The 16,464-nt window shown below is 42.4% G+C and overlaps 9 non-coding genes across 9 annotated transcripts; all 9 read right to left on the reverse strand.

Annotated features, from left to right (window-relative positions):
* Nucleotides 1-7,663: 7,663 nt before the first annotated feature.
* On the reverse strand, nt 7,664-7,747 carry TRNAL-UAA (transfer RNA leucine (anticodon UAA)). The gene has a single exon. It is a non-coding gene; the product is annotated as a tRNA-Leu (tRNA).
* An 835-nt stretch (nt 7,748-8,582) lies between these two features.
* Nucleotides 8,583-8,666, reverse strand: TRNAT-UGU (transfer RNA threonine (anticodon UGU)). Its single transcript has one exon. It is a non-coding gene; the product is annotated as a tRNA-Thr (tRNA).
* A 379-nt stretch (nt 8,667-9,045) lies between these two features.
* Nucleotides 9,046-9,129, reverse strand: TRNAL-UAG (transfer RNA leucine (anticodon UAG)). Its single transcript has one exon. It is a non-coding gene; the product is annotated as a tRNA-Leu (tRNA).
* Nucleotides 9,130-9,282: 153 nt separating this feature from the next.
* On the reverse strand, nt 9,283-9,366 carry TRNAL-UAA (transfer RNA leucine (anticodon UAA)). Its single transcript has one exon. It is a non-coding gene; the product is annotated as a tRNA-Leu (tRNA).
* A 1,296-nt stretch (nt 9,367-10,662) lies between these two features.
* On the reverse strand, nt 10,663-10,746 carry TRNAL-UAA (transfer RNA leucine (anticodon UAA)). The gene has a single exon. It is a non-coding gene; the product is annotated as a tRNA-Leu (tRNA).
* Nucleotides 10,747-12,755: 2,009 nt separating this feature from the next.
* On the reverse strand, nt 12,756-12,839 carry TRNAT-UGU (transfer RNA threonine (anticodon UGU)). Its single transcript has one exon. It is a non-coding gene; the product is annotated as a tRNA-Thr (tRNA).
* Nucleotides 12,840-13,919: 1,080 nt separating this feature from the next.
* TRNAL-UAG (transfer RNA leucine (anticodon UAG)) lies at nt 13,920-14,003 on the reverse strand. The gene has a single exon. It is a non-coding gene; the product is annotated as a tRNA-Leu (tRNA).
* Nucleotides 14,004-14,155: 152 nt separating this feature from the next.
* TRNAL-UAA (transfer RNA leucine (anticodon UAA)) lies at nt 14,156-14,239 on the reverse strand. Its single transcript has one exon. It is a non-coding gene; the product is annotated as a tRNA-Leu (tRNA).
* A 612-nt stretch (nt 14,240-14,851) lies between these two features.
* Nucleotides 14,852-14,935, reverse strand: TRNAL-UAA (transfer RNA leucine (anticodon UAA)). The gene has a single exon. It is a non-coding gene; the product is annotated as a tRNA-Leu (tRNA).
* Between the last annotated feature and the right edge of the window lie 1,529 nt (nt 14,936-16,464).

The raw sequence follows: 16,464 nt of genomic DNA on the forward strand, positions 1-16,464 counted from the left end.
CCCAGTCTCATTCACATTAACAGTCATTCCATTATGTAATAAACTATTACTTGAAGCTGAAGTACTGTCATTTGTTGAGGGGATATCACTTGTTGTAGGACCAGCAAAGGTTAAAAGGTTTCGACTATCAGAAGTGATTTGACTAGTAGATAGGCTGTGAATTGACAATTCGCAAGTTCCCTTTTTTCAGCATATCTCGCTCGTCTCCTTGCTTTTTCATTTTCTTTGTATTCTGGATCCAGACGCAATCGTTTCATTCTATCTTCATTGTCTCTTTCACGTTAGAAACCATTTCATTGCTGTTATTTGAAGTTGAAGTATCGTCATTAGTTAAGGGGCTCTCACTAATTGTACGGCCCTCGTTTGTTGAAGGATCAATGAAGTTTGATGGGTTTTGACAGGCAAAGTGCTTTGATTACTCATTATTTGATCTACAACCCTACATAGGCTTAAGAATGATTACGCTATAATCCCCTATATATATTTCTTATATAACATGACATGAACAACAATTGGTTTAAGTGAATTAACAAATGTAATCTGGCTTAGACCAAAAAATAACATATAGCTGGAATATAAATTATGAATACTTATTAAGAACGATTAGCTATAATCTATATCTCCTATACTACAAAACAAACAAATAAATAGTAATAAGTAGCCTCGTTTAAATAACTAAATAATACTTAGCTGGGATATTTTTTAATATTGACTTGCTCATTTGACAGTTCACACTTTCCACTGGCAACAGCTAAAACATTGATCCACTTAAGAAAGATTGCTAGAAGGCCGTTGGTAACAGTCTTCGATCAAGCATATTTAAGTCGCTTTGAAATTGACCATAGCCCACTCGTTTCGGGCTCCGCACTATCCGCTCAGCTTGCGTCGTGACGGGCGAGATCGAGTTGGCTATGCTTTGACACGCTTAGAAGAAGCGTGATCGAGTGCGCCGAAATGAGTTGTTATTGTTTCCACTCCCTCAATTTTCAAATACAATAGAGACTACCTCAAATGCAACTAGACGCTCCAAGATGGTGGTCACGCTCTCTCCTACGAGTTCGCGTTTGTCGCGATCTTGTGCTAGTATTACTTTGTCTCCCAACTTATCTCTTGTGTCTGACGCGGATTTAAACCCCAGTTTACCCGAAAACAACTTAATTTCGACGAACCCGAATCTCTCAAATTCGGAAGTAAGTTCTGTAAACTCTGCATCCGGTAAGCCTTGCGCGGGACCGTTAGACGATTCCATTTTCGACGCGAGGGGTGTTACGCAGCATCCTCCCAACGTTCTAGGCATCCAGCAACACCGCCCTCAAGCTATTCTTTCAACTGACCTGCAAGCCTTATCCATCTCCGTCTCCGATTTATCTCACCGTCTTAATGAAACGCAAAATCATCACGAAACTTCAATGACTCTCATCCACACTAAATTTGAAGAGGAACACTCCTGTTCCCTTTCCTCGGAGCTGCTTGGGGACATAACCAATTTGAAGACTACTCTCTCCCATGATGACACCGATTATTCGGGCAAATTTCAATCTTTGGAGTCACACTTAACCAGCCTTCGGGCTATGATCTCTACTCTCCGCCAGCCGCTCCCTGAAAGCCGTTGTGAAATTTCTACAAGTTCTAGTGCCTCTACCCATTTCTGCACCGAAACCTTCGAGATTGAGCTTCGTAAACTCAATGCTATTAATTTAAACTTGGAAGATGAAATTTTAATTTGGTTTCGCCGAAATATGGCTACAAACAAGGGCGAACACACTAAAAACCCTATGCTAGAAATGGAGCGTATTATCGGTCCAAAACGTTTATGGCCAAAGGACATTAAGCGGTTCATTTTCTTGAAACATCAAGACACGCCGGACCAAATTATATACATGTATACAATGGCGTGAAGGAAGATATACTCGTGAAAGTTTTTCACCAACTTAAGCTAGGGACTGCGTGTTTCGATTTTAGGAGTGCAATATACGCACAATACCATGCTTGGAATTATAGCAAGGATTTGCGGGGCTCTGAGAAAACTTTTTGTGTCAAAAGAAATGGAGTCTTTACTTTGAACTACAACCTGTAATTTTAAATTCAAAATTATTAATGAATCATTTAATATGATTAATTATTTTTTTTTAGTTGACATAAAGACCATGGGCCCAAACTTGTAAATCTAACGATCAAACTTCCAGCATGTCCCCAATCTCCCCGTATAAATCACCGTAAGTTCTGAATTTTTTATTACAATTATACAACATAATATTAATTTTAAATTCTTGTATTTTAGTCAAAAAATGTCAGACTGGAGTCCGGTGATGCGTTCTTCAAACAATCAAGGAAATGATATTCTGGAGACTACTATAGTCTATTTTCGCTTGGATATTCGGGATAAAGAAGTCAAAGAAGAAGTATTTGTAACATTGGCAGCAAAATACCCTCTTGTTTTGGGATTTGAAGTTTTGCAAAAACTGCATGTCAGTTTAACTTTATAAAAAATATTGCTCGTCCTTTCATAGCCCACTCGATCGCGCGCATCACGACGCAAGCTGCTCACGCTAAAGGTCATTGCTATAGCGCGAGAAGCGCAGCGTCCGTGAACGCGAATCGAGTGGGCTATGGTCCTTTTTACATAGTCGGTTTTCTCGCTGAACGCAGCCAATCAAGAAAGAGATACAAGCCTTACTCTTGATTTCAAACTGTCATATTTATTTATTTATTGAATTCAAAATTGCCAACTGTCAAGTTATCTTAGTTAAGCCATTTCATTTTGATTTCATGGTTAATTATTGTTGTGTTTTCTGTCTCGGATGGATATCAAAATTGCCAACTGTCGAGTTAACTTAAGGCCTTTTCCCGCAGATACAACTTTTTGACTCATCTAGATGAGCCAACTTGAGTTGAGTAAACTAATAATAATAATAATAATCTAAGCTTAGATTATTAGATTATTAGATTAATATTATTGAAACTACCTACTCGTACTAATATTCGGTCTTCGAGTCTATGTTGGAGTAAAGCATAGTTAAACATCTATCATGAACGGCCGGATAAAAACCGGTTTCTGACAACCGGTTTTTTGTCCAGTTTTTTGGAGCGGTTAAACCGGCCAGTTAAATTAATCGGTTAACCGAAAACCAGTTTTTTTTCTTCGGGAATTTGACATCCCTACGATACACAAAAATTGAGGCTTAACAATCCTCAACGTCAATGGTTCAGGGCCATCTTTCATGTTTACAAGGGCTCGTCTCGTATCGGAGGGAGGGTCAAAATTTATACCCCGTTTTATGGACAAATAAGGTCTAGCTTTTTTAGCAGAGGGGAAGCTACGAGTCAGTATTCGTTCTACAATACACTTCCGTGGTCTTAGCCTGGGAGCCAGAGAGAATTGAAGAATTCCATTCTATGCGGAAAGTACAATGTTTTGTAGAATGCTATGAGTAATTACTTAACGATTAAACGTTTTGAAAATAATAATCGTAGAATAAACCGAGTAATCAAAGTTTTGAGTACTCGATTTGAAAAAAACTAGCACTGCTAGGTCTGTTTTGAAAACGATTAATCGTTTTGAATCGAATATTCGTCTGGTTAAACCAAGTAATCGATTTTTCGAGTACTCGTTTTGAAAAAAACGAATACTCGAATTAGATTTTATGAAAAACGAGTAATATTCGTTTGAACGAGTACCTGATTCGGATTTCGAATACTATTCGATTCGTATTCGATTCGGTTTGAAAAACCACTATTCGCACAAGTCCCGTTATTTAGCCATGTTATGTTTGTAAAACAAAAGTATATATGGCGCTAGCCTCTTCATTGGAAGGGTCTTTTATCTCACTCTTATTTTCTAATTTGATCGTGGTAGACCCGCGCTGGAAGCCAGTGTAAATAAAAGTAAAGCGTCCTGTCTCACCATCAGGTCGCTTTGACTGTTTTTGCTGCGGTGCGAACACCCATACGGACTCTGCCTGCCGTTTCAAACGTGACTGACATGGCCAAATCAGCAGAGTTTGTAAGCAAAACACTCCATGCCAACACGAGAAGAACCCACCTGGTTATAATGTAACGGCCGAGAGAGGGCGCTATAGTTTCGTGCCCTTGAACCTTGCTTCCCTAGATTCGGTTAGGATAAAAAAGCGACGGCAGCGGAAGGAAAGGCAGTTATTGAATCGGGTGGCAGAGGTGAATAATTCCCATGATAAACGGTCGCGACGCCGGTCACAAGTTTAGTTGTAATACAACAGTCAGGAACGGCAATGAAAGAGGAATAAATCAGAAATTATCTCCACGAAATGTAACGCATCTTTTTATTGTCTTGATAATATTAAACATATCACGATGTATGTTGTAGCTGAGTTACTGTTTTAGGGCTCGTTACTATTCGTGGCCCATAAGGGGACTCTTATTTAACTTTGCGTAATAACTCTTGCGTGTTTCGGTACTTTTGTTAAGCCTAACTCGGGCCTAATGCATCCATTCGCACTTAGTCTCGATTTATAGTACCCTAATAGACATGGTTTTATTTCATATAACGACAAGCTTAGGCTCATTAGTGGCACAGTTATATTCCCAATTTAGCATGGACTTTTTCATTAAATGACTTGGTTTTTTCACGTACTGTGTGAGTTTTCTACTACCAATGCCCTCGCTATTTTTTCATCGGTCTGTATTTTGGGATCCTTATCGGTAATGCGCTATGCTACAGGATGACTGCTTCAGCTTTGGCCCAACAATGATCTTTTACGATAGGGTTCATCCCGAAGATATTAATGCTTTTTTTCTTGGAACTATTCCGGATGGGGGTAATATTTATAAGCCGCATTTATAATGGATATACCCATTATATTGTGGAACCAGGAAAACGATGGACCCAGGCCACCGGATTGTCACCCCAGCCACAATACGGAGCGGTTGGCCCTTCGTCTCCTGTTTGGGGGCCAACCCGGTAAAAAAACATCTCTCTCATGGTACCCTTGTTCCCAATACTGGTTCAGCATCTTGCTCTCCGCCTATTCAGTGGTCTTCATCCTCATCCTCGTCGGCCGCTTGTCCTCCGTGCAACCAGCCTCATGTACGTCTATCATAATGTCTCGTGGCTATTAAACGAACTTCGCCGTCACCCGCATTTACCACGCGCCTCGTGCACCTGCCTTGCCCCTTTCACCGTCCAGGCTAATTATCTTTCTCGCCCGCGTGGGACCTATCCTTTGGTTTAACTCGCTCACCGCTTCGGGGACTGATTTGAACCCTCTCACCGGACCACTTTGTCCTTTTCACAGACGGTTCCTTCGATTCAGCTCGCTGCCTCTCCTAATTTGCTAGGACTCTCATTCCGCTCTCGCTCTCCTGCACTTTTCCCGAGCTTCGTACAACTTGGTTATCGGAATAATCGACCTTTTCCCTCGCGCCCGGCGCACGGTCCGATTCCTCTGGACTCCCAGCCACGTGGGGATCCTGGTATCGAGGCCACTGACCGGCTCGCCCACCTGACTCTGGTTTCTCTTCCGCCGACCATTACCGCCTCGTTCCCATATACCGCGTCCAAGACAAACATCGTCCTTCGGGCTACTGCTCTCTGTGTCTGGGCCTCGGCCTGGTCCGCCGATCCTGGCGGCCGCCTCCTCTACCACCATCGCCCAACTTCATGGAGCCACGCGGTCCTTTTTTGCGCCTCGGACAACACGGGAAATCCCTTCTCGCTGGCCTACATTGCGATCGAGTCCCCACTCTGCGGTCTTCCATAGTTTTGGACTTGCCGTGGATGCTCTCTATACCTCGTGCGGAACTCCGGGGGACGCCGCTCTTCTACTGCTGGACTGCCCGCTTACGTTTCCGGCGACCGCCCCGGTCCGCCACCCGCTTCGCTCGTTGGCCCGCTCGGTTACCCTTGACGGGCTACTTTCGCTTACCACCGCTGGCCACGCCGCCGTGGTCCGCGTCACTTGTGTGGCACTCGCCACGCTGGGCATAGATCGGGCCGCTGAGTTGGCTCCGTCGCCTCCCCGCCGAACTCTCCCTGGTGCATAAGGCCGCACGCCCGTGCACTAGAGTACATATGGAGGAAAAAAAGGAGGCTGTGTATTTCGTTAGGCTTATGTTATCATAGGATCATATTCGTAATAGCATGGCGCATTGCAAAAAGCATCGTTGTGTAACTCTAGATTAAAACGTTTTTCATTATTTAGCTTAAAAACTATTAATAATATTTATTTGACGGAACTTTACGCGTTAAATTACGGCGTAACTTACCTTTTCCCAAAATTACCATAGTTTTCGAACCCTCTGCAGAACCTTCAACTTATAGCCAGTCGAGTTTAGTAAGAGAAAAAGAAGATGCCCCAGATTCCACAGATAAACAACCTGGGTAGTTTTGGGTCTGGAGGACTTTGGTTTTATTATCAAGCTTAGAAGAGAAAGTTTAGTTTGGCATCACTGAACATTCGCTTGGGAGTTTAGGAGGTGTAGCATTCAAGGATCCGGAGAATCGAATATTGAGTCCTTGCGGAGTGCATGCTGAGGCAACTGATGGAGGTTTGCACTGCGGTCTACCTTTTTCATGAGGAGCCAGAGCAGAACATGGAGCTCCGGCTAAATGTTTTCCTGTTACTGCACCTTGTGTTCAACTGTTAGTTCCTTATGTACAGGCTTTACTTCTTTGAAATGAAAAAGTCTTGAAACAGTATGGGTGGAAAATGTGTCGTATCAATGTGTAAAAACACGGAAAGAAAAAAAAGGGTCTTGGCATAGGTATGAAGAGTAAATAATGCCAAAAAAATATTTTCCCTTAAAATTAAAAACGTGATTATACTTAAGGTTTCCTGAAAAAATTCAGTTCGTTTCCGAAACTGCTTGAAGGCAATTAAGATAACAGATTGGTCTCCACAGCAATATGATGTCGTGTGTGGTGATCACTTCACGGATTGGAAGATTTTAGAAACTCCAAAAAATAGAACTCTCAAAGACACTGAGGTTCTTAATATTAATTTACAAGAATCAGTTGTGCAAAACATGACCAGCAATGAAAATCTCCGACATGGAATTGTATGAAACAATGATATGTATATAATAACATAACATATCATTTCATTTAATATATGTTAATAATAGAAAACGTACAGCAAAGCATTGCCGCATGAAAAACATTTAGAATCTACGGATTGTGGTGAAAATGAAGATAAAGAATTTGTGGAAGAATTATTTTATTTTTCTATGGTAAATAGTACATCAGAAAAAATGTTTGAAGCAATGCTGCACATATTCAATGCCAAATGAATTTTCAGGATGAAGGCTATAGAATTAACGCTATTGTTGAGGATATCTTTATGAACCTCACACTAGTGGCGACGTGGTAGCTGTCCTAATTACGGAAAATATTTGCATGTTGTCAATACAATTAAGGTATTGAGGGACACCTAATTCTTTGCTATAAGATTTTAAATTATCCCATGCCCTCAATTCCAACTGAAACTTAGTGGTCAGCGGTACATCCACGTGGCCGAATTTTACCTTAGTCATAGATACGCTATTGAACGTTTTCCGTGAAAATGAAGCTATAGTACAACCCCGAAACACCTCTCGGAATTCTATGCTCCATAAAGCTACTCACGTGTTGCCATACTAGAGAGGCCTTTCCTGAGCATGAGATATAAGTTATTAAAATGAAACAAATCGTTGTCAGAAGTGGGGTTCGAACCCACGCCCTCATACGAGGATCAGAGCTTAAATCTGACGCCTTCGACCACTCGGCCATCCTGACACGATTTTGAACGTTTTCCGTGAAAATGAAGCTATAGTACCACCCCGAAATACCTCTCGGAATTCTCTGCTCCATAAAGCTACTCACTTGTTGCCATACTAGAGAAGCCTTTCCTGAGCTTGAGATACATGTTATTAAAGTAAAACAAATTGTTGTTAGAAGTGGGGTTCGAACCCACGCCGTCTTACGAGAATCAGAGCTTAAATCTGACGCCTTAGACCACTAGGCCATCCTGACACGCTTTTAAACGTATTCCTTGAAAATGAAGCTATAGTACCACCCCGAAATACCTCTCGGAATTCTATGCTCCACAGAGCTACACTTTTGTTGCCTTTTCTGATCATGAGAGACATGTTATTAAAATGAAACAAATCGTTGTCAGAAGAGGAGTTCGAACCCACGCCCTCATACGAGGATCAGAGCTTAAATCTGACGCCTTAGACCACTCGGCCATCCTGACACGCTTTTAACATTTTCCTTGAACATTTAGCTATAGTACAACACCAAAATACCTCTCGGAATTCTATGCTCCACAGAGCTACACTTTTGTTGCCTTTTCTGATCATGAGAGACATGTTATTAAAATGGAAAAAATCGTTGTCAGAAGTGGGGTTCGAACCCACGCCCTCATACGAGGATCAGAGCTTAAATCTGACGCCTTAGACCACTCGGCCTTCCTGACACGATTTTGAACGTTTTCCGTGAAATTGAAGCTATAGTACCACCGCGAAATACCTCTCGGAATTCTATGCTCCATAAAGCTACTCACTTGTTGCCATACTAGAGAAGCCTTTCCTGAGCATGAGATACATGTTATTAAAGTAAAACAAATCGTTGTCAGAAGTGCGGTTCGAACCCACTCCCTCATACGAGGATCAGAGCACAAATCTGACGCCATAGACCACTCGGCCATCCTGACACGCTTTTCAAAGTTTTCCTTGAAAATGTAGCTATATTACAACACCAAAATACCTCTCGGAACTCTATGCGTCATAGAGCTACTCACTTGTTTCCATACTAGAGAAGCCTTTTCTGATCATGAGATACAAGTTATTAAAATTAAACAAATCGTTGTCAGAAGTGGAGTTCGAACCCACGCACTCATACGAGGATCAGAGCTTAAATCTGACGTCTTATACCACTCGGCCATCCTGACACGCTCTTAAACGTTTTCCTTGAACATTTAGCTATAGTACAACACCAAAATACCTCTCGGAATTCTATGCTCAACAGAGCTACACATTTGTAGCCTTTTCTGATCATGAGATCAGAAATGTAATTAAAATGAATCAAATCGTTGTCAGAAGAGGGGTTCGAACCGGCACCCTCATACGCGGATCAGAGCCTAAATCTGACGCCTTAGACCACTCGGCCATCCTGACACGATTTTGGACGTTTTCCGTGAAAATGAAGCTATAGTACCACCCCGAAATACCTCTCGGAATTCTATGCTCCATAAAGCTACTCCCTTGTTGCCATACTAGAGAAGCCTTTCCTGAGCATGAGATACATGTTATTAAAGTAAAACAAATCGTTGTCAGAAGTGGGGTTCGAACCCACGCCGTCTTACGAGGATCAGAGCTTAAATCTGACGCCTTAGACCACTCGGCCATCCTGACACGCTTTTAAACGTTTTCCTTGAAAATGAAGCTATAGTACCACCCCGAAATACCTCTCGGAATTCTATGCTCCACAGAGCTACACTTTTGTAGCCTTTTCTGATCATGAGAGACATGTTATTAAAATGAAACAAATCGTTGTCAGAAGAGGAGTTCGAACCCACGCCCTCATACGAGGATCAGAGCTTAAATCTGACGCCTCAGACCACTCGGCCATCCTGACACACTTTTAACATTTTAATTGAACATTTAGCTATAGTACAACACCAAAATACCTCTCGGAATTCTATGCTCCACAGAGCTACACTTTTGTTGCCTTTTCTAATCATGAGAGACATGTTATTAAAATGGATCAAATCGTTGTCAGAAGAGGGGTTCGAACCGGCACCCTCATAGGGGATCAGAGCTTAAATCTGACGCCTTAGACCACTCGGCCATCCTGACACGATTTTGAACGTTTTCCGTGAAAATGAAGCTATAGTACCACCCCGAAATACCTCTCGGAATTCTATGCTCCATAAAGCTACTCACTTGTTGCCATACTAGAGAGGCCTTTCCTGAGCATGAGATACATATGTTATTAAAGTAAAACAAATCGTTGTCAGAAGTGCGGTTCGAACCCACGCCCTCATACGAGGATCAGAGCTTAAATCTGACACATTAGACCACTCGGCCATCCTGACACGCTTGTCAAGGTTTTCCTTGAAAATGTAGCTATATTACAACACCAAAAAACCTCTCGGAACTCTATGCTCCATAGAGCTACTCACTTGTTGCCATACTAGAGAAGCCTTTCCTGAGCATGAGATACATGTTATTAAAGTAAAACAAATCGTTGTCAGAAGTGGGGTTCGAACCCACGCCCTCATACGAGGATTTTAGCTTAAATCTGACGCCTTAGACCACTCGGCCATCCTGACACGCTTTCCAACGTTTTCCTTGAAAATGTAGCTATATTACAACACCAAAATACCTCTCGAAACTCTATGCTCCATAGAGCTACACTTTTGTTGCCTTTTCTGATCATGAGATCCATGTAATTAAAATGAAACAAATCGTTGTCAGAAGAGGGGTTCGAACCGACACCCTCATACGCGGATCAGAGCTTAAATCTGACGCCTTAGACCACTCGGCCATCCTGACACGCTTTTAACCGTGTTCCTTGAAAATGAAGCTTTAGTACAACCCCGAAACACCTCTTGGAATTCTATGCTCCATAGAGCTACTCACTTGTTGCCATACTAGAGAAGCCTTTTCTGATCATGAGATACATGTTATTAAAATGAAACAAATCGTTGTCAGAAGTGGGGTTCGAACCCACGCCGTCTTACGAGGATCAGAGCTTAAATCTGACGCCTTAGACCACTCGGCCATCCTGACACGCTTTTAAACGTTTTCCTTGAAAATGAAGCTATAGTACCACCCCGAAATACCTCTCGGAATTCTATGCTCCACAGAGCTACACTTTTGTAGCCTTTTCTGATCATGAGAGACATGTTATTAAAATGAAACAAATCGTTGTCAGAAGAGGAGTTCGAACCCACGCCCTCATACGAGGATCAGAGCTTAAATCTGACGCCTCAGACCACTCGGCCATCCTGACACACTTTTAACATTTTAATTGAACATTTAGCTATAGTACAACACCAAAATACCTCTCGGAATTCTATGCTCCACAGAGCTACACTTTTGTTGCCTTTTCTAATCATGAGAGACATGTTATTAAAATGGATCAAATCGTTGTCAGAAGAGGGGTTCGAACCGGCACCCTCATAGGGGATCAGAGCTTAAATCTGACGCCTTAGACCACTCGGCCATCCTGACACGATTTTGAACGTTTTCCGTGAAAATGAAGCTATAGTACCACCCCGAAATACCTCTCGGAATTCTATGCTCCATAAAGCTACTCACTTGTTGCCATACTAGAGAGGCCTTTCCTGAGCATGAGATACATATGTTATTAAAGTAAAACAAATCGTTGTCAGAAGTGCGGTTCGAACCCACGCCCTCATACGAGGATCAGAGCTTAAATCTGACACATTAGACCACTCGGCCATCCTGACACGCTTGTCAAGGTTTTCCTTGAAAATGTAGCTATATTACAACACCAAAAAACCTCTCGGAACTCTATGCTCCATAGAGCTACTCACTTGTTGCCATACTAGAGAAGCCTTTCCTGAGCATGAGATACATGTTATTAAAGTAAAACAAATCGTTGTCAGAAGTGGGGTTCGAACCCACGCCCTCATACGAGGATTTTAGCTTAAATCTGACGCCTTAGACCACTCGGCCATCCTGACACGCTTTCCAACGTTTTCCTTGAAAATGTAGCTATATTACAACACCAAAATACCTCTCGAAACTCTATGCTCCATAGAGCTACACTTTTGTTGCCTTTTCTGATCATGAGATCCATGTAATTAAAATGAAACAAATCGTTGTCAGAAGAGGGGTTCGAACCGACACCCTCATACGCGGATCAGAGCTTAAATCTGACGCCTTAGACCACTCGGCCATCCTGACACGCTTTTAACCGTGTTCCTTGAAAATGAAGCTTTAGTACAACCCCGAAACACCTCTTGGAATTCTATGCTCCATAGAGCTACTCACTTGTTGCCATACTAGAGAAGCCTTTTCTGATCATGAGATACATGTTATTAAAATGAAACAAATCGTTGTCAGAAGAGGGGTTCGAACCCACGCCCTCATGCGAGGATCAGAGCTTAAATCTGACGCCTTAGACCACTCGGCCTTCCTGACACGATTTTTAAAGTTTTCCGTTAAAATGAAGCTATAGTACCACCCCGAAACACCTCTTGGAATTCTATGCTCCATAGAGCTACTCACTTGTTGCCATACTAGAGAAGCCTTTCCTGAGCATGAGATACATATGTTATTAAAGTAAAACAAATCGTTGTCAGAAATGCGGTTCGAACCCACGACCTCATACGAGGATCAGAGCTTAAATCTGACGCCTTAGACCACTCGGCCGTCCTGACACGCTTTTCAAAGTTTTCCTTGAAAATGTAGCTATATTACAACACCAAAATACCTCTCGGAACTCTATGCTCCATAGAGCTACTCACTTGTTGCCATACTAGAGAAGCCTTTTCTGGTCATGAGATACATGTTATTAAAATGAAACAAATCGTTGTCAGATGAGGGGTTCGAACCCACGCCCTCATACGAGGATCAGAGCTTAAATCTGACGCCTTAGACCACTCGGCCTTCCTGACACGATTTTGAACGTTTTCCGTGAAATTGAAGCTATAGTACCACCGCGAAATACCTCTCGGAATTCCATGCTCCATAAAGCTACTCACTTGTTGCCATACTAGAGAAGCCTTTCCTGAGCATGAGATACATGTTATTAAAGTAAAACAAATCGTTGTCAGAAGTGCGGTTCGAACCCACTCCCTCATACGAGGATCAGAGCACAAATCTGACGCCATAGACCACTCGGCCATCCTGACACGCTTTTCAAAGTTTTCCTTGAAAATGTAGCTATATTACAACACCAAAATACCTCTCGGAACTCAATGCGTCATAGAGCTACTCACTTGTTGCCATACTAGAGAAGCCTTTTCTGATCATGAGATACAAGTTATTAAAATTAAACAAATCGTTGTCAGAAGTGGAGTTCGAACCCAAGCACTCATACGAGGATCAGAGCTTAAATCTGACGCCTTAGACCACTCGGCCATCCTGACACGCTTTTAAACGTTTTCCCTGAAAATGAAGCTATAGTACCACCCCGAAATACCTCTCGGAATTCTATGCTCCACAGAGCTACACTTTTGTAGCCTTTTCTGATCATGAGAGACATGTTATTAAAATGAAACAAATCGTTGTCAGAAGAGGAGTTCGAACCCACGCCCTTATACGAGGATCAGAGCTTAAATCTGACGCCTTAGACCACTCGGCCTTCCTGACTCGATTTTGAACGTTTTTTGAGAAATTGAAGCTATAGTACCACCGCGAAATACCTCTCGGAATTCTATGCTCCATAAAGCTACTCACTTGTTGCCATACTAGAGAAGCCTTTCCTGAGCATGAGATACATGTTATTAAAGTAAAACAAATCGTTGTCAGAAGAGGGGTTCGAACCCACACCCTCATACGCGGATCAGAGCTTAAATCTGACGCCTTAGACCACTCGGCCTTCCTGACACGATTTTGAACATTTTCCGTGAAAATGAAGCTATAGTACCACCCCGAAATACCCCTCGTAATTCTATGCTCCATAAATTTAGGTACTCACTTGTTGCCATACTAGAGAAGCCTTTCCTGAGCATGAGATACATGTTATTAAAGTAAAACAAATCGTTGTCAGAAGTGCGGTTCGAACCCACTCCCTCATACGAGGATCAGAGCACAAATCTGACGCCACAGACCACTCGGCCATCCTGACACGCTTTTCAAATTTTTCCTTGAAAATGTAGCTATATTACAACACCAAAATACCTCTCGGAACTCTATGCTCCATAAAGCTACTCACTTGTTGCCTTTTCTGATCATGAGATCAGAAATGTAATTAAAATGAATCAAATCGTTGTCAGAAGAGGGGTTCGAACCGGCACCCTCATACGCGGATCAGAGCCTAAATCTGACGCCTTAGACCACTCGGCCATCCTGACACGATTTTGAACGTTTTCCGTGAAAATGAAGCTATAGTACCACCCCGAAATACCTCTCGGAATTCTATGCTCCATAAAGCTACTCACTTGTTGCCATACTAGAGAGGCTTTTCCTGAGCATGAGATACAAGTTATTAAAGTGAACAAATCGTTGTCAGAAGTGGGGTTCGAACCCACGCCCTCATACGAGGATCAGAGCTTAAATCTGACGCCTTAGACCACTCGGCCATCCTGACACGCTTTTAAACGTTTTCCTTGAAATGTAGCTATATTACAACACCAAAATACCTCTCGGAACTCTCTGCTCCATAGAGCTACACTTTTGTTGCCTTTTCTGATCATGAGATCCATGTAATTAAAATGAAACAATTCGTTGTCAGAAGAGGGGTTCGAACCCACACCCTCATACGCGGATCAGAGCTTAAATCTGACGCCTTAGACCACTCGGCCATTCTGACACGCTGTTAAACGTTTTCCTTGAAAATGAAGCTATAGTACCACCCCGAAATACCTCTAGGAATTCTATGCTCCATAAAGCTACTCACCTGTTGCCATACTAGAGAAGCCTTTCCTGAGCATGAGATACATGTTATTAAAGTAAAACAAATCGTTGTCAGACGTTGGGTTCGAACCCACGCCATCATACGAGGATCAGAGCTTAAATCTGACGCCTTAGATCACTCGGCCATCCTGACACGCTTTTAAACGTTTTCCTTGAAAATAAAGCTATAGTACCACCCCGAAATACCTCTAGGAATTCTATGCTCCATAAAGCTACTCACATGTTGCCATACTAGAGAAGCCATTCCTGAGCATGAGATACATGTTATTAAAGTAAAACAAATCGTTGTCAAAAGTGGGGTTCGAACCCACGCCCTCATACGAGGATCAGAGCTTAAATCTGACGCCTTAGACCACTCGGCCATCCTGACACGCTTTTAAACGTTTTCCTTGAAAATGAAGCTATAGTACCACCCCGAAATACCTCTCGGAATTCTATGCTCCATAAAGCTACTCACTTGTTGCCATACTAGAGAAGCCTTTCCTGAGCATGAGATACATGTTATTAAAGTAAAACAAATCGTTGTCAGAAGAGGGGTTCGAACCCACACCCTCATACGCGGATCAGAGCTTAAATCTGACGCCTTAGACCACTCGGCCATCCTGACACGATTTTTAAAGTTTTCCGTTAAAATGAAGCTATAGTACCACCCCGAAACACCTCTTGGAATTCTATGCTCCATAGAGCTACTCACTTGTTGCCATACTAGAGAAGCCTTTCCTGAGCATGAGATACATATGTTATTAAAGTAAAACAAATCGTTGTCAGAAATGCGGTTCGAACCCACGACCTCATACGAGGATCAGAGCTTAAATCTGACGCCTTAGACCACTCGGCCGTCCTGACACGCTTTTCAAAGTTTTCCTTGAAAATGTAGCTATATTACAACACCAAAATACCTCTCGGAACTCTATGCTCCATAGAGCTACTCACTTGTTGCCATACTAGAGAAGCCTTTTCTGGTCATGAGATACATGTTATTAAAATGAAACAATTCGTTGTCAGAAGAGGGGTTCGAACCCACACCCTCATACGCGGATCAGAGCTTAAATCTGACGCCTTAGACCACTCGGCCATTCTGACACGCTGTTAAACGTTTTCCTTGAAAATGAAGCTATAGTACCACCCCGAAATACCTCTAGGAATTCTATGCTCCATAAAGCTACTCACCTGTTGCCATACTAGAGAAGCCTTTCCTGAGCATGAGATACATGTTATTAAAGTAAAACAAATCGTTGTCAGACGTGGGGTTCGAACCCACGCCATCATACGAGGATCAGAGCTTAAATCTGACGCCTTAGATCACTCGGCCATCCTGACACGCTTTTAAACGTTTTCCTTGAAAATAAAGCTATAGTACCACCCCGAAATACCTCTAGGAATTCTATGCTCCATAAAGCTACTCACATGTTGCCATACTAGAGAAGCCTTTCCTGAGCATGAGATACATATGTGTTTAAAGTAAAACAAATCGTTGTCAGAAGTGCGGTTCGAACCCACGCCCTCATACGAGGATCAGAGCTTAAATCTGACGCCTTAGACCACTCGGCCATCCTGACACGCTTTTCAGAGTTTTCCTTGAAAATGTAGCTATAGTACAACACCAAAATACCTCTCGCAACTCCATGCTCCATAGAGCTACTCACTTGTTGCCATACTAGAGAAGCCTTTTCTGATCATGAGATACATGTTATTAAAATGAAACAAATCGTTGTCAGAAGAGGGGTTCGAACCCACGCCCTCATACGAGGATCACAGCTTAAATCTGACGCCTTAGACCATTCGGCCATCTTGACACCCTATTGAACGTTTTCCGTGAAAATGAAGCTATAGTACAACCCCGAAACACCTCTCGGAATTCTATGCTCCATAAAGCTACTCACTTGTTGCCATACTAGA

The sequence above is a fragment of the Phalangium opilio genome, unplaced genomic scaffold, assembly GCF_054372755.1.
Source record: "Phalangium opilio isolate 3A_F unplaced genomic scaffold, DU_Popi_V2 ptg000009l_1, whole genome shotgun sequence".
NCBI lineage: Eukaryota > Metazoa > Arthropoda > Arachnida > Opiliones > Phalangiidae > Phalangium > Phalangium opilio.